Below are 20,536 nucleotides of genomic sequence, written 5' to 3' on the forward strand. Positions count from 1 at the left end.
TTTTTCCTTACGCATATATTCACACGTAGGGTCATTTTTAGCTAATACACTGGCATACTAAAATATTTTATAAAACCTTTCTTATCGTCATAAAAACATATAGTGCTTACATTAAATATCATACGTACCTGCGTCCATCATCATTCGTGCTTTTGAAGTACTTTTATAACTTAATGCTTATCACGATATATGCATGACAGCGTGACAAAAACTTTTGTATTTCTACTCACATGACTTGGATTTGTTGGAAAAGGGTACTAATTAGGATGAGCTAATTAATCTCTTGCACACACACATACAGCTAGCATGAGCTAATTAATTAATCAAATATTGCTGCAGCAAAATTCACATTCAACAACTAAATTGGATGATAAATCTTCACCTGTAATGGTTGGGTTTGTGGGACTTGGTTTTTCATGTGTTGACCCAATTTGATGACCCGACTTAATAAGGATACGTTATGTTTGTTTGGGTAGAATTTCAATGAGGCTACCAATACCACGGAGCACAACCTTTGACACTGTTTTGACTCAAGAGACTCTAAGTAAAAAGTTTGCTCAACATCGCTTGACGCGCTCAACACTTTGCTTGATTGAATAACACATAAAAATGAAAATATTATTTCTTATGTATGATACTATAAATATATACTTAATGAACAATTTAGTTGATTCTGGCAAGTTTAGCAGGTAGGATGAGACAGAAAATTCTCATCTTAGCTTATCTCATCATTACAATTTTTTCAAATTTACATACAAAATATAATAAACAATTCAACTTTTTCAAATTTCAATTCAATTTTTACAAATTCTAAAATAATAATAATATTAAAAAATAATATTTTAAACTTTATTTAAAATCAAATATTCTCATCTCACTATCCAATCATACCCAAGTGTTATGAATAGTGAAATTTCCTCTCAAAATATATTTTGTAATTTCTCAATATAATAAAAGTCTTCTGCAATTCTATGGACATAAACATGTTGCTATACCAGGTTAATTTTGTGTCATGTTTGTTTATTTTTTTATTTTCTTTTACTTTGTCTATAGTTGCTTTCACAACACTAATTACGAATTTAGAGTTTCCTAATACCTGTGGGGATGATGGTGCGGTCGTTTGTCATGAAATATCATATCACTCTCTATTGGGCAAAGGTCACTAATTAAGAATTTTTGTCCTTATAATCATCACTATAAAAAAAACGAATTGATTGTGAATAGTCTTTTTATTATAATAAATTAATTATAAAAATCTATTTTTCTTGTATTGCATGACAATAACATAGAAATGCTTCTAATGTGACATGTGCACGCATTAGGCTAAATTTGCAGAGAAAAGTTTCAAATTTCCAAAGGCAAGGACTTGCAAGTACGATTTCTTGAACCAATAATAATAATGAGTTATATCTGCAAGTCAATATAAAAAAAAAATGACATATTCTATACTATGATATGATTTGATTGATAAAAGAATTTAATTTTAAATTTTTTTTCATAATTAAATCATTTCGTGTCGTCAATACATATAAAAGGTATGCCGCATGTAAGTAACGTTACTCTAATAATAATTGTTCAATTAAGAGGTTGGTTTGAAGCAAAAGTCCATTTGAAAGCGTGGAATTTGAAGACCAATTGCCAAGCAATGATCCATCACTAATTAATACTGTCGTACAAGATAAACACAAGCAAATCTTATAATGAAATCCAACTGGCTGGCCTCATTATTCTTGTCTTAATTATATTGTAAAACTACTAAGCATGCACGTGAGTTGACTTACGAAAATGAGTACCTCGCATGCCCCAATTATGTTCCTTGTGAATATTAATAAAGCAATGCATGCATGCATGCATGCCCAGTCGATCCTCAGATTTATGTCTTGTACAGTTAATTAACGCGGTTGAATTGGGTCGATCCTGTACTACAATATATATATATATATATATATATTATATGTTCTTTCTTCTTCTTGAACGAAAAGCTAATTAAAAGATTTGATTTTATAGTAAACAAAACTGTAATATTAATTCTTTAACCATAGGTTGACAACATGAATAAACTCGACCTACACCATTAGATATATATATATATATATTTTCTAAACAAGTGATATTATATATATGAAATTAAGCGGTTACAAGATACAAGATTTCAGAAGGGTGAGAGTCTCCAACAATCATCCCAAAACAAACAAAAACAACACCAAATAAAATAAAAAAGCGATTTTCAGAGTAAAAAATTTGACTCCCACCCAATCCTACTAAGAGGATGTCGTTTAAAGCGGTTTTTAAATTACGACGTAAAGTTATAATTAAGAAATGTGTGCTGCTTTTTGTTGATCCGGTCTGACTGAAGAGATTTCGACAACCATTTAATCTTGATCTTTGATTAAGAAAAAGGGAAACATAAAGACCAAATATATTATATATTATATATAGATGTCAATGGTTGAACAAGTTTTACGAGCATGCGCCCAAGTTGCGCTTCTTTCTCAATTATATTGATATAGACTGACATGTTGCATCCATTAATTAATTGATGCTGAAGTACAACTGGCATTTGGTCAATATATCGATTGTTAATATATACAAATATATATATAGTGTATTAATGGAATAACTGATTTGATCAAAGTTGAAAAAAATAAGGGTTCAACATTAGAGTATATATATAATATGGATTAATCTATATATCTAAAAGACAAAGCAAATAAACTGTTTTAATTGGTAATTCCCGTGGGTAGAACTCACCGTACTTACTTATAGCACTTAGTGGCGTGGCAAATAAATATTTACGGGGCGATAAAAAAAGCCTCGAAAAACAAAATACTCCAAACGACGATTAACCACGATTAACATCTTTTTGTGCCGAATAAATAGCATGCAAGAAAAAGAAACATGTTGACTATTTTGCTCCTTTAACTTAAGTCCCACATGGGTGGGAAGTGAAGGAGGAGCAAATCCTCAAGTCTATAAAAATGAGGTTTAGCCTCATGGTTAAGTGCACCAGTTAAAAGCTTATCTAGTAACTTTTGATTTTAGTTAAATTCCTCTATTAACCTTTTGTAAAAAGGGAAGAGGTGTAGAGTTAAAGATTTACTAGTGGGGTAGCTTTGTGGGTGTGGTGAGGAGAAAAATTGTGTGATTGTAACAATTTTTCACATAGTGAATTTTCTTCTCTGGGTCTGGTGGTTTTTCTCCTGTTTTGGAGTTTCCACGTAAAATCTTGTGTTGTTATTATTTCTCTATTTTTTCCTTGTTATGCCTGCAAAGGGTAGATCCTAGGGGGGTGAATTTGGGAGGTCCAAATTCCCAACAATTGGTATCAGAGCCACTAGGTTCTTTTTGTGGGGTGGAGCTTTGGTGTGGTAGTGTGGATATGTACAGTCTGAGGAGGTTCTGTCTAGGAGATTGGAAATTTTAAGTGTGTCCATTGTGACCCTCCAATCTTTCCTGGGAACTGACTTAGTGAGGTACTATTCATTTCTACAGTAAATTCATCAAAGCAATATCAGGAAGTAGGGTTTTAAATCTTGTCAGATTTGAGGTGGAGAAATTGGTTTACACAAGGTGTGGAAGGGCAGATCAACCCCTGAAGTCAGCAGTGATTCTAGCGACTGGTGAAACGGCTAGTACAAGGAGCTGGTTCGGCAAGTGGCTCCAAGTCAGTAAATGGAGATACTGGTATTGATGCTAATGTTGTGTCTCTCTCCATGAAAAAGGAGACATGTACATCTTTATGGCATGTTGCTAATTCCCAAAGTTGCCATGATAGAGGATGTGTTAATATTAGCAGGTCCACAAGTTTGCACACGGGCATTGGTTTGGCATTAATGCAGGGTGTGTGGTGGAAATTTATGTCGATGGCTGATGAACTTCCAGGAGAGCCAAACGTGGAAGTTACACCATAATTTTCAGCAAAGTTGTTTTCGACATGGCCGAAGTGAAATGCTTGGAATTGGTTTATTCTGAGTGGGTATGCTTTTATGGTGAAGCACGATAGCGGAAGCTATGAAGATCTTCATTGAGGTGGAGCTTGGCTGTGGGACCAGTCAAAGTCGCAAGGTGGAGATTGTTGACTATTTTGCTCCTTTAACTTAAGTCCCACATGGGTGGGAAGTGAAGGAGGAGCAAATCCTCAAGTCTATAAAAATGAGGTTTAGCCTCATGGTTAAGTGCACCAGTTAAAAGCTTATCTAGTAACTTTTGATTTTAGTTAAATTCCTCTATTAACCTTTTGTAAAAGGGGAAGAGGTGTAGAGTTAAAGATTTACTAGTGGGGTAGCTTTGTGGGTGTGGTGAGGAGAAAAATTGTGTGATTGTAACAATTTTTCACATAGTGAATTTTCTTCTCTGGGTCTGGTGGTTTTTCTCCTGTTTTGGAGTTTCCACGTAAAATCTTGTGTTGTTATTATTTCTCTATTTTTTCCTTGTTATGCCTGCAAGGGGTAGATCCTAGGGGGGTGAATTTGGGAGGTCCAAATTCCCAACAAAACATTCCAATGTTCCTAGGTGAATGTGAAGGGTGGTATCGTGTTTGAATTTTGAACGTGCCATATTGTGTGGAAGGACTGTAATTTTAAGGATACATGATCATATACATGCACACATGATGGGATATCTAAATTTGATTTTTTGTGCTTTTTCGGAACGGAAGACAATTTTGGGCATTTACTTCCAAACATGGTTATATAAAAGATTACTAGTATATTATTATTTTTTTGCTCGATATTTCAACTTAATTTTAATTTACATAACAAACAATTTTTTTTTTTTTAACTGTATGTAATCATTTGTTTTGTTGTTTGGGTGGTTCTATAGCCATCGACATTCGGTCCTGAGGATGGATTCCAACTGACGTGATTGTATCCACAAGTTTTTATGTTAAAAGAAGGTAAGAAATGGATTTGAAATTCCGAAATACCATACCGCACGCACTAACCCAAAACCCAGATAAGGGAATAAATTTGTGGGTCTGTTGAGGGAGCTGGAGGAGAGGAAGAGGGAGATGTTTGTGGATTTGTTCTTCAAAAATTGCTTGTTGTAGGTCTGTTTAGTGGTGACGCTTCAGGCAAACAAAGCGACCTCCGCAGCTAAGAGCATTCACATTGGTCTATGCATATGCATATGCAAAATCATATTTGCATAATATGAGCTTAAATTCATCTACATTGAATTATGCATCTTCAAATATTTGCATAACTATGAACAGTACATTTACATGTTTAAAGATCAACTATTCACTCTCCAAAACATATTTTATTCATTCTTTTTCTCTCCTCCCACTCTCTTTCTACATATTTTACTTTTAAATATTTTACTACATATTTTATTCATTCATTCTCCAAAAAATATTTTACTCAAATATTTTACATATTTGAAGATCAAACCCTATTAAAAAAAATGTAAAAAAAAATAATAAAATGATAATATTTTATTATTATTTTGTTCTCAAATTTGCATAAGCCAATGTGAAAGTTTTGCTTGTATGGTAAATTAGATCTCTAAAAGATGTGATTTTGCATATGCATATGCATAAACCAATGTGAATGCTCTAAGTAAGAAGACCATTTTCTCTCGTGCTCTCTTTCTTGCTACTTTCACTTCCTCCGTCTCTTGTCTAGCCCTTGCCACTCTCCCATCATCTCCGTTATCGTCAACCTCTTGTCATGTCAATAACAATTGCTGGCATCTACACGTGGTTGTCCTCCCAACTCCCCCCCCCCCCAAAAAAAAACAAAAACAAAAACAAAAACTAATATCCTCCTTTCACTCCTTGGTCCGTCAATCAACACCACAGGATCAAAATCTCCAGCTCCGATGTTACTACTTGCACATTTTTACTTGACGATGTGCTTTATTTTTTTAAAGTAATCAATTCTTGTAATTGTTGTAGAAGTGTGATTTTTCATATCTAATGGTTGCATGTCAATGTTGGCAACGTGATAGAAATCTGGGAGAGGGAGACGCTTCGGGGCTCCATCTATTTTTTTAATATTAAAAAGGCCAAATGGCTACAGCCACACCATCCTCGGGACCAAATGGCAGTTGCTATAGCTTTTTCCTTATTATTTATATGATGGTTTAAGGGCAGTCTCATCAGAATATGTAAATTGAAAATTAAAGTCACTTTTTACTTATTAGACATCAAAAACAGCCTGATCGGGATATGCAAACACAAATTTTGTAACTTTTAACTACAATAATTAGAAAAAAAAATAAAGTTTAGTTGTAAATGTACAATCATCAAATCCTTATTTTATTAATTAATTGTATCTCTTCCTCTCTCTTCTCGCATAAATATATCTTGATAGTTTTAATTCCGTCTTGCACCAGACCCAGTAGCTTTAATTCATGAGCTAAATTAATTAAATAATTAAAAGATTAAATTTTAAATTCATGATAAAATTAAATAAATTAAAAATATCCAAATTAAATATTTTTTTAGGTTAATATTATTTATTACTATATAATGAGTAAATGAATAATCTAATTTAGAGATTTGATGTGAATGAAATAGTTAAAATTAAATTCATCTTATATTATTTTATTATATAATAAAAAAAATAACTATTCCAATATAGAGATTTATGTGAATGGAATAGTCAATATCTAAATTTATTTTACATTCATTAAAAATTTCTTTTACATATGTATAATTCAATAACAATGCTCTAATGTATTTAAGAGATTTTTCAAAAGTTGATCATCCATGCTTGCGGTACAGATCATTAGATGAACTGCTTTTCCATGTTGAGTTTCCCATATCCTTTTTGTGTTCTCCAATCATCATCAAATAAGGCTTCATTTGTTTAATTCGCAGATAAGATAAGTTGAGTTGAATTGAAATAAAAATTAAAAATTGAATAAAATATTATTAAAATATATTTTTTTCATATTATTTTTATTTTAAAAATTAAAAATATTGAATTATTTATTTTATTTTAAATATAAATTTAAAAAATTATAATAATTAAATTAAATTAATTGAAAAGAGTTGTGAAAATAATCGATGGCTTAAGCTAATTTCACATTAGAGAATTTGATAATTTAGGACGGGTGTGAAAACATTCATGCAGGACACAATGGGGGTCAAAGATGACATACATAGAATATATATGATCCAAAATACAACTTTATGGCACAGTATTTGTGCATCTTTTTTTTTCCTCCTATTTTAGGACCTTTTTTTGCCGTTTCTTTTTTGGTGGCTTTTTACTGTTTTGTTTTTTGGCGTTTTTTAACGTTACATTTTGGGGCATTTTCATTGCCGTTTCCTTTTTTTGCGTTTTCATTGCCGTTTCGTTTTTTTGCGTTTTCATTGCCGTTTCATTTTTCGACGTTTTTATTTCCATTTCTTTTTTGATGTTTTTATTTCCTTTTCTTTTTTGACGTTTTTATTGACGTTTCGTATTATGGCGTTTTTATTTCCGTTTCTTTTTCGGCGCTGTTTATTGCCGTTTTGTTTTTAGACGTTTTTTATTTCCGTTTCTTTTTTGGCGTTTTTTATTTCCGTGTAACACTACTGTGAGTAAAATGAGTAAAACCGTGGAAACAAGGAAAGGAATAGCAAAGCTTTCTTCGAGGGAAAGCGCCTCCAGAAGCCAGGGATGAAGAAATAGGGTTTTTTTGATAAAAATGTTCAATCCTTTTTCTTCCAGGTTACCCACATAAGAGAGACTCTATATTGGGCCACAGGGGCCTTACATAAGGACTACAAAAGAAATGCTAGACTCGGCCGAACGGCCCTTTGACACAGACTCAACAATTAATTAAAGCAGTAACATAGGAAGCCCACAACGCCCAGACTTAAGCCCATCTAGCTTGAGCCCACGTGCTAGACAACCCGGTTCACTAAGACACCCGTGTACTTGCTTCTGACTTAACACCGAACCCCCTTCACTTCTTCTTCTCTTCTCTGTCGGCGTCAGCTTCCCTTAGTTAGGGTTCCCTTTTCACTTCATTTTCTGCTGTCATTTCCTTACACCCGATGTTCCTCTAAACTGGCCGGAGCTGTTACACATCCCCCCTGTTCAAAACACCTTGCCCACAAGGTGAGGGAAGTCCTCCTTAAGTTTCTGATAGCCTTCCCACGTTGCGTCGGCCACGGCCTGACCTTGCCACTGGACGAGAAGCTCCGCCCGAGCCTGATTCCCAGCCTTTACCATGCGTCGGTCTAGGATCTGTATGGGCTCTGGTCGAATAAGCCCCTCCTCATCTACGGGTGGTAGCGTGGGCAGTGCGGTGACTTTGGATCCCAGTTTCCGTTTAAGTTGGGAAACGTGGAAGGTGGAGTGAATCCGTGAGGTTGATGGGAGATTGAGCTTGTAAGCCACCTGCCCGATTTTCTTGGTGATACGAAACGGACCGAAGAAACGGGGTGACAGCTTCAGGTTACGCCGTTGTTCCACCGTGCTCTGTCTATAGGGCTGTAGCCGCAGGTATACTTCATCTCCTTCACTGAATTGTTGCTCTTTACGCCTGAGATCTGAGTATTTTTTCATTCGATTTTGTGCACTGAGTAGATTCTGTTTGAGCACCTTTGAGATTTGGTCCCGTGTCCTTAGAGTAGTGTCTACAGTTTCATGGGATGTAGTTCCTGGCACGTAATCCATTAGCCTAGGTGGTGGTTGGCCGTAGAGGGCCTCATAGGGGGTCATCCGTGTGGATGAGTGCTGAGTGGAATTGTACCACCACTCAGCCAGGGGAATCCACTTCGCCCAGTCCTTGGGCCTGTCACCACTGAAACATCGGAGATAATTCTCCAAGGTTTTGTTCACCGCCTCCGTCTGACCGTCCGTTTGTGGGTGGTATGCCGTGCTCATAGAGAGTTGAACCCCTTGTAAGGAAAAGATTTCTTGCCAGAATTGGCTTGTAAAGGTGCTGTCACGGTCAGAAATAATGGACTGTGGCAGCCCATGGAGCTTGAAGATTTGTGTAAAAAACAGGTTAGCAATATCCCTAGCTGTATAGGGATGCTTGATAGGGGTGAAATGGCTGTATTTGGTCAGCCTATCAACCACTACCCACAAGGCGTTGAACCCTTGGGAGTTGGGTAACCCTTCCACGAAATCCATGGTTATGTGGGCCCATGGTTTTGTTGGCACTGGTAGGGGCTGTAAGAGCCCACTTGGCAGGGTGTTGTCGACCTTAACCCTTTGACACAAATCACAATTCCGAATGAAAGCTTTGACGTCCTTCTTAAGGCCTTCCCAATAGAAATCTCTTCGTGTTCTGTGAATGGTTTTGTCATACCCTGAGTGCCCTCCCCAGGGGCTGCTATGCAACAATTCCAGCAGCTTATTCTTGAACCCTTCGTGTTTGGGAACATACATTCTGCCTTTGTACAGCAGGAGGCCCTCCCTCATGGAGTATTTAGGACCTAGCTTGCCCTCTGTGAGTAGTTTAACAAGACTCTGCATTTGGGCATCCCCTTCTCCCGCTGACTTTAATTCTTCTAGCCATTGCACATTAGGAAATGAAATGAGCATTAGCTCTGCTGTCCCATCCGTCTCCTTCCTTGACAGGGCGTCGGCAACCCTATTCTCCACCCCTCTTTTGTACTCCACCACAAAGTCATACCCTAGTAGTTTAGTAATCCAGCGTTGTTGCATTGGAGTGCCCACCTTTTGGTCCAAAAGGTGCTTGAGACTCTGCTGGTCAGTACGTACCACAAAAGCTTGACCAAGTAGGTAGTGTCGCCACTTAAGAACAGAAGAAACTAGAGCAAATAATTCCTTCTCATAGGTAGACATCATAAGGGCCCTTCCCTTTAATGCTTGACTGAAAAAAGCTATGGATTTACCCTGCTGCATTAACACAGCCCCAATGGCATTGCCCGATGCGTCACACTCAATAGTGAACGGTTTTGAGAAATCCGAAAGTGTTAAAATCGGTGGTTGGGTGACGGCCTCTTTGAGCTTGTGAAATGCCAGCCGTGCTTCCTCATTCCACTTGAAGGCATCTTTTCTCGTCATTTCGGTTAAGGGAGAGGCAATCCAGCCATATCCCTTTATGAACCGACGGTAGTAACCCGTTAGGCCCAAAAAGCCTCTCAAGCCCTTAAGGGAGTTAGGTAGTGGCCAATCCTTCATGGCCAGTAGCTTCTCGGGATCTGCTCGAACTCCTTCTGCTGAGATTAGATGACCCAAGTAGCCCACTTCCTTGCATCCAAAGTGGCATTTGGATCTCTTGGCGTACAGCCTATGTTGTCGTAGAGTGTCAAAGGTCACTTGGAGGTGCTGGACATGTTCCTCCATTGTTTTGCTGTACACAAGAATATCATAAAAAAAAACAAGTATAAACTTCCTCAAATAGGGCCTAAATACCTCGTTCATGAGGCTTTGGAAAGTGGATGGTGCGTTGGTCAGCCCAAAGGGCATCACCAAGAATTCATAGTGGCCCTCATACGTCCTAAACGCTGTCTTGGATATATCTTCTGATTTGACCAAAATCTGGTGATAGCCCGACCTCAAATCTAGCTTGGAAAAAATTTTTGCTCCATACAATTCATCCATAAGCTCCTCCACCACAGGAATAGGATATTTATCCTTGATGGTGGCCTTATTGAGGCCACGGTAGTCAACGCATAGCCTCCATGTGCCATCTGCCTTACGGACCAGCAACACCGGGGATGAGTAGGGACTTTGACTGGGTCGTATAACCCCTGTAGAGAGAAGTTCCCTCACTATTTTTTCGATCTCTTCCTTTTGGTAGTATGGGTAATGGTATGGTCTTAGGGAAATGGGTTTGGTTCCAGGTTTTAAGTTGATGGCATGGTCATGAGTTCTAGATGGAGGTAGTCCATTAGGTTCGGAAAACACATCAGCAAACTGTTGTAACAGTGGTTGAATCACTGCTGGAACTTCCTCTACAGTTGCTAAACTGGTGGCTTTCACTCCTTCCATCACTTGCAAGATAATGCCTTTCTTTTCCAATCCATCGGGCCTCTTAAGAGTTCCTTCCTCTATCATTTTCACCCCTGCCAACCCGTGGATGAACACCGATCTTCCAAGGTACTGAAATTGCATAACCAACTTCTCAAAGTTCCATAAAATTGACCCTAAGTCTCTCAGCCAATTAATTCCCAACACCATGTCGCATCCCGCTAGGACAAGAACATGAACATCCACTTTGAAAATAGTTCCTTGGATTAATACCTTGACCCCATTGCATTTGCCTTCACTAGGGAGCACTTCACCATTTGCCACTCTCACCTTCACCCTCTCGTTGGTGTCGAGAGAAAATTTATTTTTACTTATCACTGCTGGGTCCAAAAAACTGTGAGTAGACCCTGTGTCCACCAAGATGGTAACCCATTGGTTGCCAATTTTTCCTTTCACACGCATGGTTCTTGGGCCGTGGGACCCGGTGAGCGCATGAAGTGAGATTTCGGGGCTGGTTTGGGCTTCAACACCGTGGGCTGGGTTTGTTTCTTCATTTAGGACCTGTTCCCCGGACCCTTCCTCACATGCAGCCATCGCTAAATCAACTTCCAGCAACACCTCCTCCAAGACATACAGCTTAGGCCTTTCGCACTTGTGCCCCGGTTGCCATTTTGAATCACAGTAATAACATAGGCCTTTCTCTCTTCTCTCTTGCATTTGCTGTTGGTTGATTTTCTGTATGGGAAATGATGGTTTTGAAAAGGGTTTGTTGGCATATGGTGGGTTTCTTGGGTGGGAGAAGGGTGGTTGGTTGGGGGTTTTGAGAATGCCTTGGCCTGGGGAGTAGTTATGGTTAAATCTGGTTGGGTTTTTCTTGGTGAGGTTGTTTTTCTCTTCTTGTATTCTGGCTAAGGCGTAGGCTGAGGTTAAGTCGGAGGGGTTGAACATTTTCACGGTTAAACGGATGTCATCACTTAGTCCACTAACAAAGCAACTTAACTTGTCGGGATCTGTCAATGCTTTGAGTCTGTTAGCTAAGGATTCAAACCTTGCCTGATAGTCCTCTACGGTTCCATTTTGTCTCAATTTTGTCAAGGCCTCCATGGGGTCATCATACACACTAGGGCCAAATCTTACTAGTAATGCCTTAGTAAATGTTTCCCAATCTGGAATCTTACCAGATTCTTCCATTCCTTGGAACCAAGTGAGGGTTGTACCCTCCATGTGAAATGACACCAGCTTAAGTTTGTGTTGTGGTTGTGTATTATGAAAAGAAAAGAACTGATGCACCTTGTAAATCCAACTTGCAGGATCCTCTCCATGAAACACAGGGAAGTCAAGTCTAATGGTGCGAGCTTGGACCTCACCATGTGGCCGATGTGGGTCCACTAGTTCATGACTCTCCACCATGGAGGAAGAATCTCCACCTGCCTTCCGCCGCTGCTGCATTTCAGCATGCATAATTGCTAGCTGCTGAATGACCGCCTCAAGCTGTCTTTTGATGGTTGATACTTCGGTTCCCAGCCCTTCAGTTTTTTGTTGTACAGCATTAAGACCCTCTTGTAATAGACTTAGTCGTGTGCCTTCAGCCATGTTGTAATAGTTTATTTTTCTGTGTATTGTTTGAGAAATAGAGAATCGGTGTCTCTGGATACCACTTGTAACACTACTGTGAGTAAAATGAGTAAAACCGTGGAAACAAGGAAAGGAATAGCAAAGCTTTCTTCGAGGGAAAGCGCCTCCAGAAGCCAGGGATGAAGAAATAGGGTTTTTTTGATAAAAATGTTCAATCCTTTTTCTTCCAGGTTACCCACATAAGAGAGACTCTATATTGGGCCACAGGGGCCTTACATAAGGACTACAAAAGAAATGCTAGACTCGGCCGAACGGCCCTTTGACACAGACTCAACAATTAATTAAAGCAGTAACATAGGAAGCCCACAACGCCCAGACTTAAGCCCATCTAGCTTGAGCCCACGTGCTAGACAACCCGGTTCACTAAGACACCCGTGTACTTGCTTCTGACTTAACACCGAACCCCCTTCACTTCTTCTTCTCTTCTCTGTCGGCGTCAGCTTCCCTTAGTTAGGGTTCCCTTTTCACTTCATTTTCTGCTGTCATTTCCTTACACCCGATGTTCCTCTAAACTGGCCGGAGCTGTTACATTCCGTTTCTTTTTCGGCGTTTGATATTGCCGTTTCGTTTTTGGGATTTTTATTTCTATTTTGTTTTTTGGCGTTTTCTCCGTCTCTTTTGTTTTTGGCTTTTTTGCGGTTTCATTTTTTTCCCGTTTCTTTTTTGGCGTTTTGTTTCCTCTTTTTTGCTTTTTTGGCGTTTTGTTTTGGGTGTTTTTTAGTTTGCATTTTTTCGGGCATTTTGTGGCTCTTTTAGGACGCTTTTTTTGGTGTTTTTTCTTGAGGTTATTTATTTCGGCCTTTTTTTTCTCCTTTTTTGGCTTTTGTTGTGTGTTTTTTCCATTAATTTTTTACTGTACATTCATTTATTTATTTTTGAAAATCAGAACTCCTCTTTTCCTTAACAATAAAAGAATTAATCATTACAAGCTATATTTTTCATTACAAGAGATTCAATCTAACATTGTTCTCCTTCTAATATATTACCCTCTTAGACAAACTATCAAGCTAATGGGATTACTATTGGTTTGGATTATTTAAGAAGGTATTGTAAATTTGTGAAAGTTAGGACTGGTTTGGATATCCAAATTAAAACTATTTTATATTATATAATTATTACAATTTTTACAAATTTTTATATAATATATAATAAATAATTCAACTTTTCTAAATCTTAAAATAAAATTAATATTAAAAAATTATATTATAACAATATTTTATTCAACTATTAATAAAACATCTTATCTCATCTGAACTGTGTAACCAAATGAACCCCTAAAATGTGATCTTATTATTCTAGTTTGGGTGCAACTTAAGAATTATAAGTACGTAGATGGATAGCAATTTATGGTGTTTTTCTTAGCTAGAAATGATTGTTAATAAAATTGAATTATAGACATCTTTTCGAGATATCAATAAAAGCTCAACAAATTATTTCTTTTTTTTTTTTAAATAGACTTCAATTCATTACTGAATGAAGAAAGTTATAACTGTGACCAATAATGACGGGTGACAAGTTCTGATTACAAGCCAACTACCCATCGGTTGTACGCTCCCCCTTACACAATTTTCATTGCGCCGGACTGTGTCTAAAACTTTTAAGCTCTCCAATGACGACGCCATACTGAGATGCGAGACTCTATCAAAAACAGAAGTGTTCATCTCGACTCGTCTACGAGAAAACAACACAAACCATCCTCACCCTCCAAAAGAGGAGAGAAACTACCCAACCTTCACCCTCTATAAGAGGAGATGACTCACAACCCTCCTCCTCAAAGAGGAGAGGTACTTGCCTATTTCAAAATTATTTATTAAAACCTAACTAAAACAATCATAACAGACCAATAAAACAAACTTATGACACTATGCTCTCGCCGTACGCTCACTCGCCTGCAAATGTTCCTGTTCGCAGCCACACTCACTGGTAGCCTGCACCACTCACAGGTAGCCTGCACCACACTTTCATGCACAAGGGTTTCTCACAACAAACCAACCCAAACAGACCACTTTCTGCATCCCGTCGCCATCACCAACCCATCATTTTGAACCAAGGTCACAATAGCTCCTCACCGTCACCGGCTTCTCACCACCAAAACTATCCATACACCATTTCGGCTAGATGAAATGGAATCAGAAACAAAACCGGAGACATGGCACAGGACTTATTTCCAAAAACAAAACCATAACCGAAAAAAACCTCAAAAAGCTGCATCTCCCCCGCTCCGGCCGCCACGCACGAGAGTCTCCACGCTGGGTTACATTTGGACTCTACCCCAGAAGCTCACCTTATCCACCCATGCACCTCAACCTGAATCCCGAAAAACCACTTTGTTTCCCATGGATGAAACAGAGCACCTTAAACCCCACAGGATTACAACAAAGCCTGCAAGTAAGCCAAAACACATCTGGCAGCAAATCACCCGGACACCATCCACACCGGAGACTCTCTGTTCTCCACCACGCCCAGCTACGTAGTATAAAATGGTGGTCAAAACTCAGAAAACACCCTTCAGACCACACCATGCCACGACCAAAAACACAGACGATGCCCTCCTCCTCCACCGTGCAACCACCACTCCTCCATTGCTTTGCTAAAGCCTTTTAGGGTTATTCCTGGTAGCTAACTTTCAAGAATATTTTAAAGCCAATTAGTGTATGGTAATTGATTATATGTGGCTTAAAATGCCCAAGGAGGTGTAACATGATTTTTGAAATCAGACATAATGTAACAGCCCGCTAGAAATTCAATTGTGAAATTTCTATTAACTTAGGAACCTCGTGAAAACCCTATAAGTTTTCACGAATCCATTAATCGTATAGGTTTTTGTCTAACTACATAGTTAGTGTTATTATTTACTATGGTATCAGAAGTGTGTTTTTTATTATTGGAGATAGTTAGAAGTGTCAAAATGTATTATGGTTTGTGCCATTAGACTCTGAGGGTTATTTAAAGTCTTATGGTGCAATAACATTTTTTCATATTTTCGGACAAAACGTCTGTTCAAAACTGTAGATATTATTGGATAAAAAGAAATATCTTGAGGTAATTTTCATGAATATTATTGGGTAAAAATATTTTGAGTTGATTTTATAGATATTATTAGATAAAAATATCTTAAGTTGATTTTTTGTAGATACTATTGGATAGAATATTATGAGATAATCTTTTATAAATATTTTGGGTAGGAGAAAACTACACTCAACTCTCAACTCCAGCCACATCTCTTCCATATCTCATCCATAAGTATTTCCAGCCACCTCTCCCCACGAAATTATCTTCATTTACACTTTCCATTGAAAGAATATCAAACACTCTCTCTCGGATAGCTTTTAGGAGGTCTTTTGCACACTCATTTCGAAGCTTTTGTAAGTGTTTTATCATAAAGTCTCCTTCATATAAGTTGTTCCTTTTTTAGTCTAGTTTACATGGATATCTTATTTGCCCCATTTGAAGATCATTTGGCCAGTCAAATATTGTGTAAACTATAGAAAGGTCATTCTGGGAGATAAATTGGAGAATATGTTATAGTTTGGAGTTTTTGACCAAGCTAATGGATAGATATTGGTCCGAAATTTTTATGGAGTATTGTTAACATGTATATGTGACTATTGGTTGAGGATTTTGCATGATTAAAGGTTTTGATGAAAGATTTTCTTAGATTTAGAAACTTAGAAACTGGAAGAGGAAAAACAGTTTCTGTTTTGAGAAAGTTTAATTCTTTGGTGGTCTAAACCTATTCTAATGACTTTGATAATTTTATTGGAGGATCCTAAACATCTTATATACATGTTATATTATTATTTTGAAGATATTTGATGTTAGTTTCAAAGATATGAAATTTTATGCAAAGAGATATTCAGATAAGCCAAAGTGTGGATATTCTTGGCTAAATTTATGTTTTGGTTAATTTCTAACCATGTGATCTTAAATTAGAAGCTTGTATATGTTTTAGGACATCGTTTTAAACCATGTAATGGTTTGGTTTGAAGATCATATATTTATAAGTCATAGATCAAGAGATTTATCAAAACTAGTTGAGGAAAAAGTTTCTGTTTTTGGACTAAGTATAAAACCAAAAACTCCAAATGTTATTTTGTGATTTTGGTGACTTTAGTTTGATGATTTAAAGCATGGTTGATGTTAGGATGATATTATGAATATGTTAGAAGTAAGATTTGATTTTTGAAATTCTTGGAGATGTTTTGATTTAAGGTCAAAACTTGTGATTCAAGTGCTTGGATCTTTTTACAAAACAGTTTGGTGTTAATTATTAGCTTTTTCTAAATGGATTTTTTAAGTATGGTTTTGAACTTAGGATTGGAAGATGTTTGTTGCAAAATTTTGGTTTAAGCATGAGTTTTGAAATTGGAAGGAATTGCAACAAAAATCAAGGGAAATGACCTATGGATGTTTCGGCCATAGTGTGTTCTTCATAGTTGTGTTTTGTTTTAAATTTTTCTGAATTGATATTTAAGTTTAGGATAAAATTTACATGAGAAATGTAAATTTTGGAAACTTTTGGAGTTAGTATGCAAAATCTTTAAGTTATGGGTAAAACGGTCATTTTCCCACATGTAGAGAGTAAAATGAAAATTTTACTCTTTAAGTTAGTATTTTCCATATTTCAAATTATTAGTGATTTAGTTCTAACTTTTAGAATCACTAATTACAGTTCCTCGTAATCGCACTTGAAGTTTTATAAGAAACGCGGAGATCGAGGTAAGTTAGCTTTTAACTTACTAGCAGTCTACTGTGTATGTGTGCTAAGTAAAGGAACTACAATATATGTATGTATGTTATCATATATGTCATGCCATGCCAAGTTATCACGTAATTGTCTATTATACAGAATTTATTCTGTCATCAATTTTTATCTGTTACATAATATATTCTGTCATATATTACTGTACATTACAAGTATGTCATGTTAAATATGTTGTCTATTATATGTTATGCCATGTTACGAAATGTTTCTATCTCAAGTTGGTCATGTATTTCAAGTTATGTTCAAATCACGTTATGTTACGTCAGGGCTCCAGCCCTTTCATTTTCCAGTCACGTTTCATCTTGAGTACATTCAGTATGTGTAGAATACATGGGGCCACAACAACTGTGGAGTATGTATTTACACGTAGAATACATGGGGCCACAACAACTGTGGAGTATGTATTTTTCATGTTAAGTCAAGTTTGTGTAGAATACATGGGGCCACAACAACTGTGGAGTATGTATTTACACGTAGAATACATGGGGTCACAACAACTGTGGAGTATGTATTTTTCATGTTAAGTCAAGTTTGTGTAGAATACATGGGGCCACAACAACTGTGGAGTATGTATTTTTCATGTTAAGTCAAGTTTGTGTAGAATACATGGGACTACAACAACTGTGGAGTATGTATTTACACGTAGAATACATGGGGCCACAACAACTGTGGAGTATGTATTTTTCATGTTAAGTCAAGTTTGTGTAGAATACATGGGACTACAACAACTGTGGAGTATGTATTTACACGTAGAATACATGGGGCCACAACAACTGTGGAGTATGTATTTTTCATGTTAAGTCAAGTTTGTGTAGAATACATGGGGCCACAACAACTGTAGAGTATGTATTTACACGTAGAATACATGGGGCCACAACAACTGTGGAGTATGTAATTTTCATGTTAAGTCAAGTTTCAGATCAAGTTCATGTCAAGTCAAGTTCAGTTCATGTTTCAATTTAAGTTATGTCAATTATGCTATGTTGTACATCAAGTTATGCTTTAATTACTTATGAATTTGATTATGCATTTATGCTTTTACTGTCATGCATGCATCATTAGCTTGTGTGGAAGTTTTTTGTTAACTTACTGAGATTTGTAATCAAATCTCACTTTGGTAGTCCCAACTACCATTCCCCCCGAATGGTAGATCTTGTTACAGAACCTGAAGGAGAATCAGGAGCTGATCAACTAGACACAGTTGACTAAACGATGGTGCGATGTCAATGTTAATATAGTAGTTAACGTAAATTACTACTTGTACAATGGAGTTGCATCTTTAGTATTTTTTGGATCATAACCATTTTGGACTAGTGTTGTGATCTACTCAATGGGTCTTTATGTATGAAGTATGTTTTAAGTATTTGAGATATTTTCAATTTGGTGCATAGTATTGTTAAAGAAAAGAATTATCCGCTGCGAATATTGCATAATGTTAGATGCATGTTAGGAACATTACATCTTATATGTCATGAACGGGGGCAGGTAACCTTGTGTTGCATGTCTCGACACTTCAAATGTCCGTCCGATCCCAAATGGAATTTGGGGGCGTCACACATAACCTGATTTTTGAATTCATTCAGGTGAGATGCTTATATATGAAAGTGAAGGATTTTTACTTAGACAGTTGGGCTCATTTTCCATTTTCTTAAGAATAAAGTTCTTGATTACTTATAAAAAAAATATATTAAATTGTAGGATTTAACATTGTGTTTAATTGTCAAAAAAGAAACATATTTTTTTGGTTTCTTAGTGAATCTATCCTAGTTTTATGTATCATGTTTGGTGCATTTTTTTCTATAAGGGGGACCTTTTGCAGCGACCAAAACTTTCTTGTATTAAATACTTTTTCGCGATATAGCATTTTTTCCGGCGATCAATTATCAATTTTCCACGGGTAGAACTTGCCATACTGATTTCTAGCGCTTAGTGGGGCAGCAAATAAATATTTTTGGGATAAAAAAGTGCCGAAGAACTACTCTCAGTGAGGATTAACCATGGCTAACATTTTTATTGGCGAAATTTTTAGACGTTTTCCAGCAAAACAATTGCTGCAAAAATCTATAATTTGCTGCTCATTTTTGTTTGAATAATGATAGTCTTACCACTATTTTACCACTCTTTTACCACTTTTTTTAATTTTTTAATTTTTTTAAAAATTTTTCTTTTACTTAATGATTAAGCAAGTGATTATCACTAAAATTATATATTTTTAAAATTTTTTCTTAATAGCTAAGGATGTTAAAAAAATAGTTAAAAGAAAATAATAATAAAATAAATATACTACAAGTAGTAAAATAATGGTAAAAGAGTGGTAAGTATATCATTACCCTTTTTGTTTTCGGCGGCAAATTCTCAATTAAGACGTCATGATTGCCGCAACTTGGGGGTGAAGGAAAATCATGGTAGAGAGTTAATTTGAGGCGAATTTTAGTACTTTTTGCAGTGAATCTTATCGCCACAAAAGGTAATATTTCTTATATAACTTTACAATGTAAGGTAGTATTATGTCAATGCATGTTAGTTTGTCAGTTTATTTTTATAAAAAATTTTTATAATTAAATATTTTTTTAAAAAAAAAATGACATGCTTCAGTTAAGATGATCAGATGAGAAATTTATGAATAACAGTAAAATGATTTGAATTAAAATTAATGTTTTATTAGGTTTTAGAAAATGAAAAAAAATTAAATAAAAATATTATAAATTTAAAATATTGTTAAAATATGAATTTTTAATATTATTTTTATTTTGAGATTTAAAAATTTTAAATTATTTTTTGTACTTTGTTTGTAAATTTAAAAAAATTATAATGATTAGATAAATGATTAAATAATTAAAAAGTATTTGTGTTTAAATGATATTTATTAATAAAATAAGATTAGATAAAATGGAATAAGATGGTTGACAGTTATCCAATCGAGGTCTTATTGTTTTAGATTTACATTTGGTTTTCTATTTTTATTGGACAATTTTTGCTTCTGATTCTAAGATCTTTTTAATTTTTACTTTTAATATTGCAGTCAAATTTTGGTTGAAATTCGAGGTTGCTCACGTGGAGTGTTCATATCTAGTCCAAATGACGGTATTGTCCTCTGAAATCCCATCTCCCTTTCTTTCTTTTTCAACTGCGGATTTTCATGTGTTTTCTTGTACACATTTAACATGCTATATATTGAAGTAGGTCTCACAATAGTTAAAAATACTATTAGTTTTATAACTTCTTTTTTCTATTGAAAATAGACTTGATT

Source organism: Carya illinoinensis, chromosome 2 (genome assembly GCF_018687715.1).
Source record: "Carya illinoinensis cultivar Pawnee chromosome 2, C.illinoinensisPawnee_v1, whole genome shotgun sequence".
Taxonomy (NCBI): domain Eukaryota; kingdom Viridiplantae; phylum Streptophyta; class Magnoliopsida; order Fagales; family Juglandaceae; genus Carya; species Carya illinoinensis.